Source organism: Lycorma delicatula, chromosome 8 (genome assembly GCF_047948215.1).
Source record: "Lycorma delicatula isolate Av1 chromosome 8, ASM4794821v1, whole genome shotgun sequence".
NCBI classification, from domain to species: Eukaryota; Metazoa; Arthropoda; class Insecta; order Hemiptera; family Fulgoridae; genus Lycorma; species Lycorma delicatula.
In genome coordinates this window covers 16301574-16320678 of record NC_134462.1, presented here as the reverse complement: position 1 = coordinate 16320678, position 19105 = coordinate 16301574, and the positions used below count along the sequence as shown (strand labels likewise).

Sequence of the window (19105 nt, the reverse complement as noted above, 5' to 3'; positions counted from 1 at the left end):
CGTGGAACCTCCGTTTAAAAAAAAATTATTTCGTTTACGTTAATTTTGATGATACAGTTAGATTTCCAATCTTGAAAATCAAGGTTAAAGAAAAACTGATATTTTAACAATGGGTTCCATTTAGTCACCTTAGGTATAAAAAGTTACCTGATATTTATTTCATAAATCGGCTTCCGATTTGGTACATTGTCATTCAACAAGGTAATAAATATTATAGTTTACAAAATAAAAAACAGTATATATACCGTGATGTCCTTTTGTCCGATGGAGTAGTAAACTTTTCCTTTTTCTGATCAAGCCGTTTTCGAGTGACGAGGAAAAAATCCTTAGAAATAATGTTGAATATATTCCTACCCATAAAACCGAATGAATTAAAAAGTTTACATTTTACATAACTTAGTAAATATGTCATTATACTCAATTATTACCACATCCGTATTAAAAATTAAAAAAAAATAAATTTGTTTAATTTTGCCCGAAATTTAACGTACGTATATACATCTTCCGGAACATTCTGTACCTTTTGTTTTGTGCTTTTTGGACAACGTTTTTGTGTATCTTGAATCAAAGACATTAGTAAAAATCCTGATACCAAACCGGGAACCGGGAAAATAAAAACAGTATAATAAATTTCAATTATATGTGACTAATTAGCAATCTATCTAAATTTATAAATGATTATCTGTTATTATAATTTATTTAAATAGATTTAAAATAAAAGGTTTTTAGTTAAAATTAACATTAAATAAGCTAAATCAAAATTTTATTTAGTTATATAAATATTTCTCTTATTCATAAACTAATGAACGAACATGATACATGAACATGATCTTTCAACGAAGATTTGTTTTCATGCACTTCCGTAAAAAATAAAATTTTCTTAGTCACTCTTTTTTTCACAAATATTATCAGCAGTATTTTTATTTTACTGTTGTTATTTAACTTGTGGAATTCATTTATTTATTTAAAACTATGACAATAACATGTTTTCTAAGCGGCCAAAAGCAATCATAGTAACCATGACAATAGCTCCTTATTTAATTCATATTAACAATATTAATAGTATTGTTTCAGAGGTCACGGTTTTATAAACTTTTTACATACGTAATTGTGCTCTAATAAATAATTCTGCATTTTTATTAATAATTGTATGAAAACATATAAATTATACGTACACTATTATTAAATTAATTCTGTGGTAAAGATTAACCTCTGGTAAAGATTTAAAAGGAATGTCCAATTGAATCAATAGGTGGAGTATATTTTTTTGTTATGGTCAATCGTGAACCACATTTAAGGTTTTTTATTTCAGTGTTTTCTCTGCATTACTGATATTCTAATTTTCAGTCTTTCACGATATTCATCTGTGATATTTCTTCGACCCTGCTCGGTATGAATCCCAGTCAAATGTTTTTGTTGTGGAGGCTAGCCAATGTCTTGAATGTCAACGTATTGACTGTCACCATAGCAGCTGAGTGGCAAGACGTCAAGTCGTAGTTATTTTCAACCCTGATTTTCAATGATGAAACACCCGAAGTGATGTAAAATTCCATAAGCTCGGCATCTTAGTTTGATGCGACGGCCAGCAGATAGATTGCAATCCCGAGGTTACGTTTAGGTGCATGTTAGCAACGTATCCATTAAAGGCCTGCCTCTGTTGTTATGAAGCCTAGAGTCCTAGATTAGATGTTTACGTTCCAATCGCCACCCATCACAAATCGTGAAAAACTAGTGTAGCGAAAAACTCGGAGAAAGAGTCGACTGAAATCACGTGACAAGGACTTCAAGTCAAGTAGACTTCAAGTTACTCTAAGCGGTCCAAGCCAGTGTTGGGCCTAAACCCAAGTGGCTTGAACGTGATCTGTTTTGTATTCCAGTAGTTCATGATGGTTAAACACGTCTCTGATGAGCACTGCAGTTCCTCCATGTGCCTGCCATCAGATGATTGGTATCGTAAACCGTTATCCTTGGTGATAAAAGAAATTACGTTAGGTTAAGTGCATCTCTGAAAGCAAGGCGAGGTCCAACGATTCGGCAAATATTGAGGCCTATAGTTCCTGTCTTCGACCAGAGAGACAATATTCCAGGTTGCCACCTTCAGAAAAGTCATTAACAGATTTCGGTTGGTAACCTTTGTAAGAAACTGTACTTTTTCGTTTCTCCTCCCCAAACGTTTGCAAGTTTTTCACCTGGAAACTCAAAATAACGGGAAAAATTAACAATAATCCACAGTCTGCACGTTTTTCACCTGGAAATAACTCAAAATAACAGCAATATTATTAACAACAACCAGGTTGGAGAAATAACCCAACAATAATCCGATGACATACTAACATGTTGTTTTATACGGGTCATTTTAAACATTCTCCATATTAACATATTTTACATATTAAAAATATAAGCATTATTGCTTATAATTACAATCTAACCAAACTTAACCTACACTTGCTTCGCTCGCTAACCTCGACTAATTAACACTAATTTTTGGATTGCTTAAATAATAAATAATTGCAATAATTACTAAATTTATTATTTAAATAATCAAAACATTACTTTTAATTAATCAAGGTTAGTGAGCGTAGGTTAACTTTGGTTAGATAATATTTATAAAATAAATAAATATAAATGGTTATAAAAATGGTAATATAATGGTTATATCGGGTTATTGGGTTATTTCTACCAATTAGTTTTTGTTAATATCAATATTTTTCCGCTATTTTCAGTTATTTCCAGGTGAAAAACTTGCAAACGTTTGTGTGTGGTGGAGCAGAAGTAACAGAAGCACAATTAGGTTTACCTACTTTCTGAACCAGAAACTCAATCTTGGACGTCCAGTTTTTCTATTTTGTCTTCAACATTACTAGGGGCACCATGCTCAACAGCCGCAGCATAAGACCGTTGACGAGCAGTGGTAAAAGCGTCCGGATACTTCGTCTTTCTTCTATCTAATGACGGGAAATTAATATTATCCAAAGCAAAGGAAGCATTCCGTTTGTCTCAGTTCTAACTGAAGAAGTAGTCTCCGTAGCGGGTGAACTGCTTTGCCCGTACTTTCCGTCCATGATTTCCTTTTATACTCTGCATCGTTTGTGTTAGCAGGATGGTCTGTTTGACAGAGCGAACAAACGGCCGGAGTTTTCCTTTTGTTTAGGAAAATCTGTAAGCCTATGGCTCTCAGCACATTTAACGCATCTGTAAGGCCGCATGCATTAATTTTTTTTTGTATGCCCTTGATGCTGACAGCGCATACATTGGACCATACCAGGTGACCTCTGCGCTTCGAAGTTTGCCCCACAGTTGGGGATATGTTCAGATTAAAAACCTCTTTGTTGTTATCCTTCGGTTTAAGTTGACAGAAAACGTCAATAAGGGTTCCTTTATGATCCTGTATTCCAATATGTGGCATTAATTATACTGTGTTAACCGCGTTCCTCAAGATCTCCTTTAAGAAGGTCGTTCGAAATAATGTAAGTTCCTAAGTACAATCCGGAAGGCCCTTTCGTCCTTCTCAGTAAAGTATGACCGATCAAACTGCGCTCACAAACCAAGTCAGTTATCCAATTTTAGAATAACTGATCTTTCGAGATAACAGGTACTTGTTTAGAACTAGATTCTCCTACGCTGTAGTCACACTTTTAACCATCGTTTCAATTAAATAATACAGCCGGATAACGTCGATGAAGCCGTGCAGGACTACCGGCGGGATTTAATCGCGTTTTTTTAAAAAGGTATAGGCGTTACAATCTTCCCAACGATGGGGTCATGAGAACGATTTGATAATATCAAATCGGTGACAGGATCGGGAGAAAATGATTCCATCATGGGACACAAAACTGGCATAGACGAGGACAGTACAGAAGCTGTCTTCGGGTCTGCGGTGATAGCATCAGTCTCGCTGTCGGAACATCACCCACATCAAACACAAAATTATCTCTAAAACGTTTGTGGCGAATCTGCTTTCTTTTGATCCCTTTTCGATGGCAATAAGAGTCGCCGCTAACTACACGACATTTGACAGTGTAGGTACTAGGCCTTATTCATAGTTGTCGCCCCATCCTCTTCAATTACAACAGCTAGAAACTGTTCCATATTCAACCTCCTCCCTGAATTACAGGTTAACCCAAAATATATTTAAAACAGAGAAATAAAAAATTAAAGAAATAAAAAAAACCAGTTACGTGATATAATAACTTCTTGAATTGAGATATATAATAATTATCATCCTCGAAACATTTCTTTTAAATATAAAATACACAAAAATTCAGGTCGAAAATTATAAACAAACTTAAGTTATAAAAACAGCTGACAGAAAAAATATGAATATTTAATATTTATTTCCCTCCTCTAAAAATTTATATATTCTTCTTTTATGTTTTGGCTCCAGCTGTTAATTTTCATTATTAAAAAAAGTAATTGATTTGTATTTCTTCATCACTTAAAGATCTATTAAAATTAATAGCAGCTTTGGCACCTACATTATATTCCGGAACCAAAAATGAGAAGCAATTTTATCCATTACTTACATAAAATTTATACTTTATTTTTTCAAATCTTTAAATAATTTTCTTTTAAATTAATCTTTTTTATTGTTAGGGCCTATTTCTTTGGAAAAAAGGTTTTACAAAGAAATGATCCCAAAAAATCTTTAAAAGGTTCGGTTACCAAGAATAAGTACAAATGTAATCGTATAAAGTTGTTTTTTCTTTATAAAAATACGAAATTATTTTATTGATGAAATAAATGTCAAACCCTTAATCTTTGAACTGCAAAGAAAACGTTTTATCGTTGTAAATGTGATGCGTTAGGCTGTATGGATTTCACTTTTATTGGCGTAATGTTTATTAATGATAAATAATAAAATAAAATATATTATTCGATATAAATTTAGTATTTTCCCTTTCATCTTTTAGACAGGAAGTACAGAAATTTATAAACTGAGAAAAAGAAAGTTAGGCAAAAAAATATGTGAGATTATACCTCATATTTATTTCTCTTACTGCTTCAAGATTTTTCTCTTCAGATTATTCTTTATTTTGTCTTACAACCGAGTTTTCTGGCAACGTATTGTTTTTTTAATTCTTTATTTTACTCCTCATTCAGACGATCTTCCTAGAATTAAAAAAAAAAAAAAAAATTAAAGTATGGTTAATAATGAATGGTTTTTATTATGAAATACATTTTTACCGAATTAGTTTATATAATTTTATTTCTATAATCTAATGAATTTGTTCGATAATTATAAACTAAATATTAATAGACATATACAGTGACGGATTTACCATAAAGAAAAACAAGCAGCTGCTTGAGACCTCACTTTGACAGGGGCCTCGAAGTAAAAAGTTTTGAAAAATAAAAGTAAAATTAACAAATTTTGCAGCAGAAAAAAGTAGGAAGAAACTGTAAATGTATTGTACATAAAACTGTAAATAAAATAAATGTTTATTTTATATTTCTTTTATTAAAAACAAGGAGAGAGAAGACAAAAAGTTTATTCAGGTGAGAGGGGGGGGGCCTCAAAAATATCGATTTGCTTGGGGCCTCGTCCAAGGTAAATCCGGCACTGGACATATAATCAAGCTTTCTCTCTCTATGAATCGTGAAATATTGCCGTAGGGGAGAGGGCTTGACTGCTCAGTGATACAAAGTACCTGGATCGAAGGTCCAACCATAACGGAGAGGTATCTGTTGAGAGCTAGACAAACGGAGAAGGCAAACGCAGCGATACGAATGGCAGAAGTCTGGATGTCTACTAAAGGCTTAAAACTTTCGCATGGTAAAACAAAATACGTAGTCATGACAGGTCGTAGGAGAATATCTGACATCTGACATAATTCGAGTAGGGGATAATCTTGTCCAGCAACAGACTTCAGCCAAATATTTAGGGATCTGGCTTGACAAGAGGAGGAGTTTTACGGCACACGTGAATGAAATACGTAAACGAGCTGAATTCACGGTCAAAAATCTTAGCAGATTACTCGGTAATATGACAGGATCCAGAACTGCGAAGCGTAAGATTTACGCTCACGTAGTTAATTCCATCTTACTTTACGGTATACAAGTCTGGAAAAGAGCTCTGCGTGCCGACAAGAACAGAAGAGCCCTTGAAGGAATACAACGGCGCATGGGCTTAAGAGTGATATGCGCATATTCTTCAGTCTCCACCGAGGCAGTACTCGTAATTGCAGGAGTTCCTCCGCTTAAACAACTGGCAGAGATGCGAGTGAGTATAGCATGTGGACAACCTTCTAAAGAAGCATATGAAGAGATGCTGCGTAATTGGCAACATCGTTGGGATGTAGCCAACACGGGACGATGGACACATCGTTTGATACCTTTGATCCGACCATGGATAGAAAGGAAGTTCGGGGACATAAATTACTGGATAACGCAATTTTTTACAGGGCATGGGTCGTTCAGGTCCTATTTATGTGCGAGACTAAGGGTAGATAACAACAACTGTCCTTACTGTGGGGCTTATGATTCCCCTGAACATGTAGTATTTGAATGTAACCGTTGGACTGAAAACAGGCAATCCTGTGTAAGACGTATAGGGCCATTATCTACGGAGAATGTGGTGGATAAAATGCTACTTAACGAGGATACCTTTAATGTGTTCTCGTCGTTTATAACCGCAGTTATAAAGAAGAAAGATGAGGAAGCTCGTCAAGAAGAAACCGCTCGCTGATGACGGCTTGTCGTAGGTGGAATTTCCACCTACGAAATAAAAGAGCTAACCGGTGAACTGACCTGCCGTGCCGGACATACAGCCGGCGGGCGGGGAGGCGAGCTAGAGATTATAGACTCCTCTGGCACGAGTCAAACTTGATTGTAGATCCGTTCCAGAGGAGTAGGTGGGAATATAAAAAAAAAAAAAAAAAAAAAAAATATAATTCAAACTGAAAGCAATGGAAATCTACAGCTGTTTTTTTCCAAGAAAATGTAGCACTCTACATATTCATGTTGGGCTTCAAAAAATGATGATAGGATCCAAAAACCCGTTATCAAGATTAGGTTAGAAATTTTTTGCTTTCACAAAATGAAATAAAGTCACTAATAATACTAAACGTATGTCTGCAGTTTAGATATTTTATTGCACGATTGGTAGCGTCTCAGCCTTTCATTCGGAGGTCCCGGGTTCGAATCCCGGTCAGGCAAGACATTTTCACTCGCTACAGATCATTTATTTCATCCTCTGAAGCAATACCTAACGGTGGTCCGGCAGGCTAAAAAAAAAATAAAACAAAAAGTTTATTAAAATAAATCCAACGGATTGGTTTAGTGGTGAACTCGTCATCGCAAATCAGCTGATTTCGAAGTCGAAAGTTCTAAGGTACAAATCATAGTAAAGGCAGTTAGTGTTACACAGATTTGAATACTAGATCGTGGATACCGGTGTTCTATGGTGGTTGGGTTTCAATTAACCAAAAATCTTTAAAAAAACACGTGGTGTTTTTTGATCTAAGAATTTTTGATCTAAAACTGTACCAAACTATACTTCATTTACATTCATTCCTATCATCCTCATTAATCCTCTGAAGTAATACCTTACGGTGGTTCCGGAGGCTAAACAGGAAAAGAGAGAGAAGTATATTAAAGTACATTCATTTAAATTAGAGTAAAAATCTAAAATCGTTTATTAATTTTTACATTTTTAGCATACTAATGTAACTTTTTCAAACAATTTTCTTTTATCTTACACGTGAAAATACTTAATATAACATTGAAATCAAGCTAAATGTTACTTCACCATAATAAACTAGAAAATACGTAGTAATTACGATAAATCAAAATTATAATTAAACTTTTAACGTAGATTAAGTAATGTTTTGTTCAATAAATTTATTTCTTGTATTATCTGAAAGAAGCTTTTACGGGACTGTAGAAAATTTGCTGTAAAATAAATTAAATTTATTTAAATAGGAATATTAGTTTAAAGTAAGATTTGATTACATATTTAATATACAGGTATTCAGAATGTTTCAAAAGGTTTCTGGCGTAATTTATAGACGTATTCCTTTTATCAAAATAATGACTAAAGTTTGTAAAAAAATAGGTCTGGAAAAGTTCTGTATTCGAATAATGGTTTGTGAAAATTTTCGCTCAAATATCTGTACTAAAGGTCAAATAATTCTATACTAATAATCTACAGACAAAAATTAAAAAACTCGGGTCCCAATTCTGTATACCTTTGAAAAGTTACTTTGAAATTCTCCAACATTCATGAATTTTTTTTTTAACCTCCGGGACCACCGTTAGATATTGCTTCAGAGAATAAGACGAATAATTTGTAAAGTGTGTGAAAATGCCATGCCTGACCGGGATTCGAACCCGGGACCTCATTCGGTGGTCCCCGGTCTCTCATCCTCTGAAGCATTACCTAACAATGGTCCCGGAGATTACAAAAAAAAAAACATTCTTCAATATGGCTAATCATCTGTAATGTTTATTTGAATAAATAAATCAATTTTTTATTCTCATCGATACGTTATAATGCATTACATACTAACATGAAAGTGCGAACGAGTGGTTGAACTAATCCACGATTAAAAAAATTGAATTGCCTCATCATTAACGGATGAAAGAATCATCATCATATAAAGTTTAAAGGAAATCATGAAAGAAACAGATTCACAAAATAATTATAAAATCAAAAATTAAATTATTATAAATAATTATAATATAAAATATTATATAACAATATAAAATATATATAATAATAAAAAATTAAATTATATAAATAAAAAAGGTCAATACTAATTTAAGATTTAAAAAAATAAGCACATAACCAAAAAAAGCCATAAGTTCAGAAAGACTGCTGGTTCCAGGAATTAGAGTTCGGGTATAAAAGCAAATCTATTTAACATGGATATGGCAAACAAATGTTTAAATTTAATACAGCGTTTTTTTTACCCTATCTCCGTTACTTTTTAATCTTTACATGGAACTAGCAGTTAATGATGTTAAAGAACAATTTAGATTCGGAGTAACAGTACAAGGTCAAAAGATAAAGATGCTACGATTTGCTGATGATATAGTAATTCTAGCCGAGAGTAAAAAGGATTTAGAAGAAACAATGAACGGCATAGATGAAGTCCTACGCAAGAACTATCGCATGAAAATAAACAAGAACAAAACAAAAGTAATGAAATGTAGTAGAAATAACAAAGATGAACCACTGAATGTGAAAATAGGAGGAGAAAAGATTATGGAGGTAGAAGAATTTTGTTATTTGGATAGTAGAATTACTAAAGATGGACGAAGCAGGAGCGATATAAAATGCCGAATAGCACAAGCTAAACGAGCCTTCAGTAAGAAATATAATTTATTTACATCAAAAATTAATTTAAATGTCAGGAAAAGATTTTTGAAAGTGTATGTTTGGAGTGTCGCTTTATATGGAAGTGAAACTTGGACGATCGGAGTATCTGAGAAGAAAAGATTAGAAGCTTTTGAAATGCGGTGCTACAGGAGAATGTTAAAAATCAGATGGGTGGATAAAGTGACAAATGAAGAGGTATTGCGGTAAATAGATGAAGAAAGAAGCATTTGGAAAAATATAGTTAAAAGAAGAGACAGACTTATAGGCCACATACTAAGGCATCCTGGAATAGTCACTTTAATATTGGAAGGACAGGTAGAAGGAAAAAATTGTGTAGGCAGGCCACATTTGGAGTATGTAAAACAAATTGTTGGGGATGTAGGATGTAGAGGGTATACTGAAATGAAACGACTAGCACTAGATAGGGAATCTTGGAGAGCTGCATCAAACCACAAACCAGTCAAATGACTGAAGACAAAAAAAAAAAAAAAAAAAAAAAAAAAAAAAAAAAAAAAAAAAACAGCGTTTTGTCAACCAAAAATTGACAAAAAAAATATTTAATTTCTATGTAAACAGAGCCTCAAAAACTAAACCGGTTTAAAGAAATAGAAACTAATCTAAAAACATTAAACATTTCTAAGGATCTGCATAAAGATAAGATAAATTTAGAAAACCGATTCGAGAATCGAAATTTTCAGACAGAAAGAAAAATATGGGTATAAACCTGAATAGATGTATGAAAGAAAAGAGACAACAAAGCAAAAGAAGGAAAACTTTTGGAGAAAGAAAAATAAATCAAAACTATGCAAACGTGATCTTAGTAGTTAACCGGAACGAAAAGAAAAAAGTATGCGTTAATATGGAATTACAGAAATATATTTTTTAAATTTATTTTTTTCTAACGTAGTGTATTCTCTTAAATTAAATGTCTCAGCGGTATATGAATACATTATATTACATCGGATTTTTTTTTCAATTTCCAAGCAACAAGAAAATAAAACATCAAAACCACACACACACATACATACATAGAAAACGAAATTCAGCAAATTCCAAGAAAATATGTAATTTTCATATTCAGTGTGAGATTATTACTACACTCCAACCATTTAAGCAGGAGGAAATCGAATTTATTAAATTGAATAAGTAAAATTGTGACACTTTTTAAAGGGTAAAGAAAAATAAAAATATTTTGATGTAAAAACTTCGGACTATGACAACCTTAAAAACATAAAATGTTAGTATTATTCAAAGCTAATTTCAAAAGCGCTCATAAATAAATGTTCAACCCAATAAAAAGTATAATAATAATAAATAAAGATTTACTTTCAACATCAAAAAAATGTAATCATGTTTTACATGCTTTGAGACCATTATTTGCGGTGAATATATATTAAACGTTTTGAAAATTAAAAACTCGTATCATTATATTTTATAGGAAAACAAAATATATTTAATTATGTAACTAGCAATGGGACTATACCGGATTTATACTGGTGGCATTTCAGTGATATTCTAGACTTATATCCGAGTGTGGGTAAAAAAAATACCAATAATGCCTGTTTACACATGATAATAGATTTTTCTCTCATTAAATGAAATCTATTATCTGCCCAAAATAATGATCTTCAGTGAGAAGGAAGGGAAAAATGATGTAGCGAGGTAACATTTCAAACAATATATTTTGGTTTTATAATATATTATTAACTTTTAAAATTTTATGTTTTTTTTAAATATATTATAATGATTTCACAACGCTGAATTAATATAATAGCTGAATTATTTCTATTTAGTTAAACACTTAAAATTTTGAACGAATTGCAATAAATATAATAAAACCCAAACAATTTAATTTCCCCCTTTAAATTTCAGTAATTTGATTTTTGAGAATTTTACAAAAAAACAAATTTATGCAACCATCAAATAATCAATTTTGTTTTACATAAATCTCATTAAACAAATGCAAAATAACGATTAAATATTATTAAAACTTTATTTTAAAATATACAATCAATTAAAGTTTCCATGATTGGTAAATGTCACAAGAATAAACTCATAAAATTATGCATTACTGTTTCAATCTTCGTCTAAGCTGAAAGACAGTTCGGTTAAACTTTTCAATTAAATCAACTTCCATGAAGTATTTGTTATTGGCCAAGTTCATTAAAATTTTAATTTAATGAAAATATCAAAACATAAACAAGAATTAATCTACTCCAATATTTTTTTTAATCTAAAATTATCAATTTAAATTTAAAAAAAACACTTTATTAAAAATTACTTAAAAAAAATTATTTTACTTTCCTGTCTAGTGCTGTAGCTATAGAAGTTAAAAATATGGTAATCGGTTCAATTTGAGCAACCGGTTTTCACCGGATCTTTACGTTTTAACACCTAAGGAACCCAAAAATTCGGACGGGAATTTTTCGGATCTTCATAAGTAAGTGAGTGTTCGCGGTTGGCCTCTAAATCACCTTAAATCTCCAGAAGTACTCGACCGACTTTGACCAAACTTGGTCAGATTACTTCCTTCTATATGTGGGGCATTGATGCCATTAGATTTTCAGATAAAAAGGTCAAAGGGTTAACGTTGTAGAGCAAGGTCACCCTCAGTATCTCCAGATTTCGCCTAATTAAGTTCTTATCTTTCTTAGGCACATTTGTTAATTAAAAAATAATAATATTTCACAAAAAAGTTTTTCAAAATCGCACACACACCCGAAAAAAATTCTTTAAATAAACTAATGATTAAGAGGGTACAGTGTGTCATTAGTACTCCTTCTCACCGTAAGGAGCGCTAGTGTAGCACTGACGTACAGCTGCTGTAGTCTTTCTTTCTTTTTCTGATTAGCCTCCGGCATCAGCTACGTTGTAATGTCACAGGTGATCGGTAATTTAAGTATATGAATAATATTTAGAGCGTAAAAAAGTATTTAAAGTGGCTGATAGTACCACCACAACAACGCGAATGAAATACGGTATGCGCGCACGCTTTAATTAGAACTATTGACCAACCGGGTTGGTCTAGTGGTGAAATCATCATAGCAATTCAGCTGAGTTAAAAATCTAGAGTTCTAAGGTTTTTTTTTTATACATATTTTCCCACCTACTTCTCTGGAACGGATCTACAATCAAGTTTGACTTTAACCAGAGGAGTGTCCTTTACTCTAGCTCGCCTCCCCACCCGCCGGCTGTATGTCCGGCACGGCAGGTCACCGGTTAGCTCTTTTATTTATTTTATAGATATTCATCATAAACTGATTACTGAGAGTCCACCACCCTTGTTCTCTCAGCAACAGTCACCCCTATTCTTTAATCTCTCTGTTTTTTATATGATATCATACCAACCCAACCAATTAGTTTAAAACTTAAGCCACGGAGTCCTCAGGTTTCTTCACCTCTCTGCCCATCCACGCAAGCACGAACGAGCATGAGCTCCACCTTCGGCTGTCCTTCATCACAATCGAGCAAGAGCACCACCTTAAATTACCCGTCAACAACAAACAGTTACCTTATGACAGTTTTCAGTATCTTTTTACAAATTTTATAAATTTTTTTTGAGTCTTGCAAAAATAATATGCCTGTGCCATCTTCTAATATAAGAAACACAAAGTTTAAGAATCTATAAGTTCCTTCACCACTTATCCGATTTGCATAAAACCTACAAACCAGAGCTCCATCATCAGCTACCTCTCAACAACAAGCAATTTCCTCTTGTAAGTTTTCAGTATATTAATAAATTTTTATACATATTTTATAATTTTTTTTTTTTTTGGTGTGTAAACCACACTCAAAGCTATATCTCAATATTGCCCATTCTCTCAAATATTGACAAACGGAAATTCCACCTACGACAAGCCGTCATCAGCGAGCGGTTTCTTCTTGACGAGCTTCCTCATCTTTCTTCTTTATAACTGCGGTTATGAACGACGAGATCACATTCAAGTTATCCTCGTTAAGTAGCATTTTATCCACCACATTCTCCGTAGATAATGGCCCTATACGTCTGACACAGAATTGCCTGCTTACATTCAAATACTACATGTTCAGGGGAATCATATGCCCCACAGTAAGGACAGTTGCTGTTATCTACCCTTTGTCTTGCACATAAATAGGACCTGAACGACCCATGCCCTGTAAAAAATTGTGTTATCCAGTAATTTATGTCCCCGAATTTCCTTTTTATCCATGGTCGGATCAAAGGTATCAAATGATGTGTCCATCGTCCCGTGTTGGCTACATCCCAACGATGTTGTCAATTACGCAGCATTTCTTCATATGCTTCTTTAGAAGGTTGTCCACGAGCTATATTCACTCGCATTTCCGCCAGTTGTTTAAGCGGAGGAACTCCTGCAATTACGAGTACTGCCTCGGTGGAGACTGAAGAATATGCGCATATCACTCTTAAGCCCATGCCCCGTTGTATTCCTTCAAGGGCTCTTCTGTTCTTGTCGGCACGCAGAGCTCTTTCCCAGACTTGTATACCGTAAAGTAAGATGGAATTAACTACGTAAGCGTAAATCTTACGCTTCGCAGTTCTGGATCCTGTCATATTGCCGAGTAATCTGCTAAGATTTTTGACCGTGCATTCAGCGCGTTTACGTATTTCATTCACGTGTGCCGTAAAACTCCTCCTCTTGTCAAGCCAGATCCCTAAGTATTTGGCTGAAGTCTGTTGCTGGACAAGATTACCCCCTACTCGGATTAGGATGTCAGATATTCTCCTACGGCCTGTCATGACTATGCATTTTGTTTTACCATGCGAAAGTTTTAAACCTTTAGTGGACATCCAGACTTCTGCCATTCGTATTGCTACGTTTGCCTTCTCCGATACCTCTACTTCAGTTTTTCCAGTAACAACCAAGGCCAGGTCGTCAGCAAAAGCCACTGGGAAAACACCCAGAGGATAACTCAGCCCAAGAATTCCGTCATAGACCAGATTCCAAAGGAGTGGCCCCAAGACAGAGCCTTGAGGCACTCCACACGTCACTTTGAAGCGGAAGCAGGATCTACCCTGGTGACAAACAACAAACCTATCCTGCAAGTAATTCTGGATAATTCTTCTTAGGTATCCAGGAATATCCTTTTTTTTCAACGCTTGTAGGATCGCATCCCATTTCAGCGAATTAAAAGCTGCTCACATCAAGAAATATCACAATTGGTATCTTCCTGGTGCGCCATGTACCCGATATATTTAAAATGGCTCCACGGAATGTAGATTTTTCTTTTATTATTTATGTATAAGATTTACACATAGTTTCTGATTTTTGTATACATTTCATTTATCTAATCTAGGTGATTTTGAAATTCGATTTTACAGCGGGTTGAAGTGAAAGAGTATTATGTGTATTGTTTCGTGAATAGCTAACCCTGAGAATATCTAATTTTGTTGAGTACTTGTTTGATTAATCATTCTGTATGCAATGTTTAGTTTTTTTTTAATTTGTAAGTAAGTATGTTTTAAGTATGATTGGTTGTTAATGTTAAATATTATGATTATTTTACTATTATTTATCTCATTTTGTTTTCCTTTTAAAGAAAAGTAGTTGATAAAATTGTTCTGTTTTTTATTTTACTTCTGTTTTTGATTTTATATATATAAAGGGTAGCTAACTTAAATGTGAACATAAGTTCACATTTATCATTTTTAAGTATATCATACTACGTGTCCTTTGTAATTTAGTTTATTCTATAAACTAAATACAGTTAAGATATGATTTACATAGATCTATATTATTATAGCCGAAACTGTAATAAAAACAAAAACGTGAATTAATTTTAATTTTAATTTACATTTAGGAATTAATATTTTTAATATATTTAAAAAATTTTTTCTTTACCTTTGAGTTGAAGAACTCAGGGAAAATCCATACTAAAAATAAAACAATATTTTGGACGATAACGAACTAAACATTACTAATTTAAATGGATATTTTATTCGGAGCGTTTGAAACAGATCAATTGTCCCTTCTTCTACACTAGAAGTACATGTAATTACTTAACTTAGTTAAGTAATTACATGCATTAATGTAACCTTTAAAATCGACCGAATTAATATACTACTCTCGTAAGGTTGTAAACCAACTGACAGCAAAGCCCACAGGCTACATAAGAATTAATGGTGGTTTACCTAAAAGGGTTATGTTCAAACAAAATACGGTGGGATAGAATAACAAAACCGCTGTAAAGTCCTTAGTTCTTAAATAATTATGCTCTGGAAGGAGTTTTTACGCCAACAAGGGTTCCAAAATAATGAAAAAAATAGTGATAGGGAAAATTGTATATAAGCGTAAAGAAAAACAAAAACAAATATTTTTGAGTTCCTAATACGATTACGCACTCTAAGTTTGATGTAATTTGACAGTAATTAATAAGGTAATTCGGAAGCTTTTAAAGGATTTTTAATTATACTATGTCTTTAACTGATATGGTATTCCATATCTCTCAATATATATATATATATATATATATATATATATATATATATATATATGGTATTAGTTTTTAATAACATGACCTTTTTTTGACCCAATTTAAATATCTACACAACTTGTTCCTTAGATCAATGAATAGATATGTTAAATGTCGACAACTTATTAAAAGGAGAGAGTGGAGCAGCAATTAACTCATTGATATTCAATTTTATTATGACTGGCACACTATAACAGCTACCGAAGATGATAATGAAATGAATATTTTTGCAGCATGTAAAAAAATGATATTCCTGATCAGGATTCGAATCAAGAACATCCGGATGTAAGCCCGAGACGCTATAACTACACCACACGATTACTCGTAAAGCAGTTAATTTACAGTAGTGGTAAAATAATAAAAATAACACGAAACTAATTATGCATTACCGATTATATTTTTTTTTTAATTATTAAAAATTTGTTTGCAACATTAAAAAATACAAGTGCAAAAAAAAGCCAAAATATAGAAATAAAAAATGATTGAACGTTAAGTACTTCCTTAATAAGGCTGTGTTAAGATTACTTTCTGGTATATTAAACTTTTTTAACATTGCTAGGTATCAAAATATTTGAAAAAAAATATATATAAATAATTTTTCCAAAGAATTTAATGCTTACTATCCGCGTACCCGGTTGTCTCTCATTTTAAACCGGTTCAACGTTTTTGAATTTTAATCATTGATTTCCATAGCAACGACATTATTTTATTGCTGTATTCTTGTAAACTAAATTTGAGACTGATTAGAGGCTACTCTGAGCGATTTAAAAGGGGGATGAGGTAGTCTTTTCAAAGTAATAATAATTTTCCTCTTGTTTAGAACTGTTAGTATGCAAAATTTCATTTAAGATAGGGATAAAACAGTAGATTAGTATAGATGACAAAGAGACACACACGCATTCTTGTTTACATATATATATATATATATATATATATATATATATAAAATATTAAATAACATTACTAACTTATCTTGTGGCTTAATGGTAGGTAAAAACAGTTTTTAAAAATTATAGTGATAAATAATTTAAAAAAATGAACCATTTTTACATATCAAGCAACATTATGGCCGAGCAAAATTGGTGTTTCTAACAACAAAAAAAGTTTAACGAAGAAAAACAACCACATTCAATTTATTTTTTACAAAAATCTAGGTATAGTTTATCATGATAAAATGCTTTTAAGTAGATAATATACAAATTTTGGAGTACAACATGTATAGAAGCATTTAAAAGCTACAAGTTCAGGAAAAGTTGTTATAAAACGATTCTAATTCTTTAATCAATCTGAAAAAAATTATTCGTGCCTCTCAAGATATTTCCAACCATAATGTAGAACATTTGCAGAACTCTATAGATATAAATACATCTTACTGAAGAATTCCTAGACTTCTAAAAAATGAAAACGAGAAATTCATTTTCCTAGATCCCACCATGATATGAATAACTTTTCTTTCTTTGTTTTTGTAATAAAGGCTTAGTAATACGATGAACGGCTGAAGTGTAATGCACACTGGAACGTACGGAAGAAAATTATCGCACTAAACGATAGATGCTGCCATCTTGTATTTTCATTCTCGTACTACTAACATTCCAAAAATGGTAGACGCGTGGCATCTCATTTTTTTATCAGTCTTCTGTGTTTTAGAGTCTTGTACGCCTTTTATATCAACTAGTCTAAAACAACGCACAGTAATTTACGAGGGACATCTATAAAGTAAATACCGCTGGGAAATTTCTCTCCTTAAGATTGGCGAACCTGTGTCGTTCATGGCTACACTGGTAATGTACACACTGCATTGTTGTCTGCAAGTTTTCGCGTTGTAATATCTTTGATTATGTGTGAGTTATTACGTTATAAAATGAATAGGAAAATCGAAGGTGCCACCGCCTGTGAAATACGTAGTCGTACGTTTTTAAACCATCAAAACGTTAAGCCAGCTGAAATTCATCGGCAGTTAGTTACTGTGTACGGTGATAATGTAATGAATGAAAGAAACGTCCGGAAATGATGTGAAAGGTTTAGAAATAATAGAATTAATGTGCACGATGAAGAACGTTCGAAGAGGCTCTCAATAATCACCGAGGACTTGTTGAAACACGTCGATGATGAAATCCGATAAGATCGTCGCTTAACGATTTCCGACTTGGCCTTCTTTTTCCTGATGTTTCAAGAACTGTTATCGGTCGTATTGTTCATGACCATTAAGGCTTCAAAAAGGTTTGTGCAAGTTGGGTGCCGCACGTCTTAACGGAACGTCACAAAAAATCCGAATGAGTTCTGCTTTGGAATTTTTGATGCGCTACACAGAAAAAGGTGATGAGTTCCTTAATTCAACTGCGATGAAATATGGATTTCGTATTACACGCCAGAGATAAAACGGCAGTCAAATGAATGACGTCATCCTCAATCACCAACCAAACCGACCAAAGTCAAGCCAAAGCCAATTGGACGCAAACTGATGTACACAGTCTTTTGGGATCGGTTTGGTATACTGCTGATTGATTTCATGTCGCGTGAAACGACTATAAATACAGAAGCCAACTGCGAAACTCTGCGGAAGTTACGGCGCGCCATTCAATATCGGCGACGTGGACGGCATATCTGATCGACATCGTCGTCCTGCTGCACGATAATGCACGTTCACATGTTGCGGGTCAGACACGTGATTTACTGAGAACATTTGGATGGGAAATTTACAATCACCCACCATATAGTCCGGACTTAGTTCCTTCAGATTACCCTTTGTTTCTGAAATTGAAAGAATTTTTGAGTGGTATTTTAACAGCTGAAAAACTGAACGCTTGTGAGAATCATAGTCGTCTAGAAGCCAATTATGGAGATGAAATTATTGATCGAAGTACTGTTTGAGTAGGTGAGCAATAAAAGCTGGAGAAACGAATACTGAGGATAAACTTTGCAGTACTCGACCGGTTTCTATGAATGATCACTTAAAATACCTTAGGAAACGTATGTCATATTCAACAACCCACGTAGTACTGCAACACGATATTCGTCCATTCACATCGTGTGCGACCACCGAAGATCTTATAAACTTGAAATTAAAAACTATTTCACACTCCATGTTTACCTTATTTCTTGTCCTGTGACGTTCTCTTGTTCCAACAATTAAAGAGGGATGTCAAAGGTATTGATTTCACTACTGGTGATGAGCTGAAGGACACAGTTAGGTCGTGGATCAAGTAAAGACTACCAGAATTCTTCATTTACGAATTGGAATTACTGGGAGAAAAGTATAACAACAAATGGTGACTAAATGGAAATAAGTTTTTTTTAATCGAATAAAGTGTTCTT

The 19105-nt window shown here is 33.2% G+C and overlaps 1 protein-coding gene across 1 annotated transcript in view; it reads left to right on the top strand.

Moving 5' to 3' along the window:
* LOC142328905 (uncharacterized) overlaps positions 1 to 19105 on the top strand; it is a 376489-nt gene that overhangs the window by 356622 nt on the left and 762 nt on the right. The window lies entirely within an intron of this gene.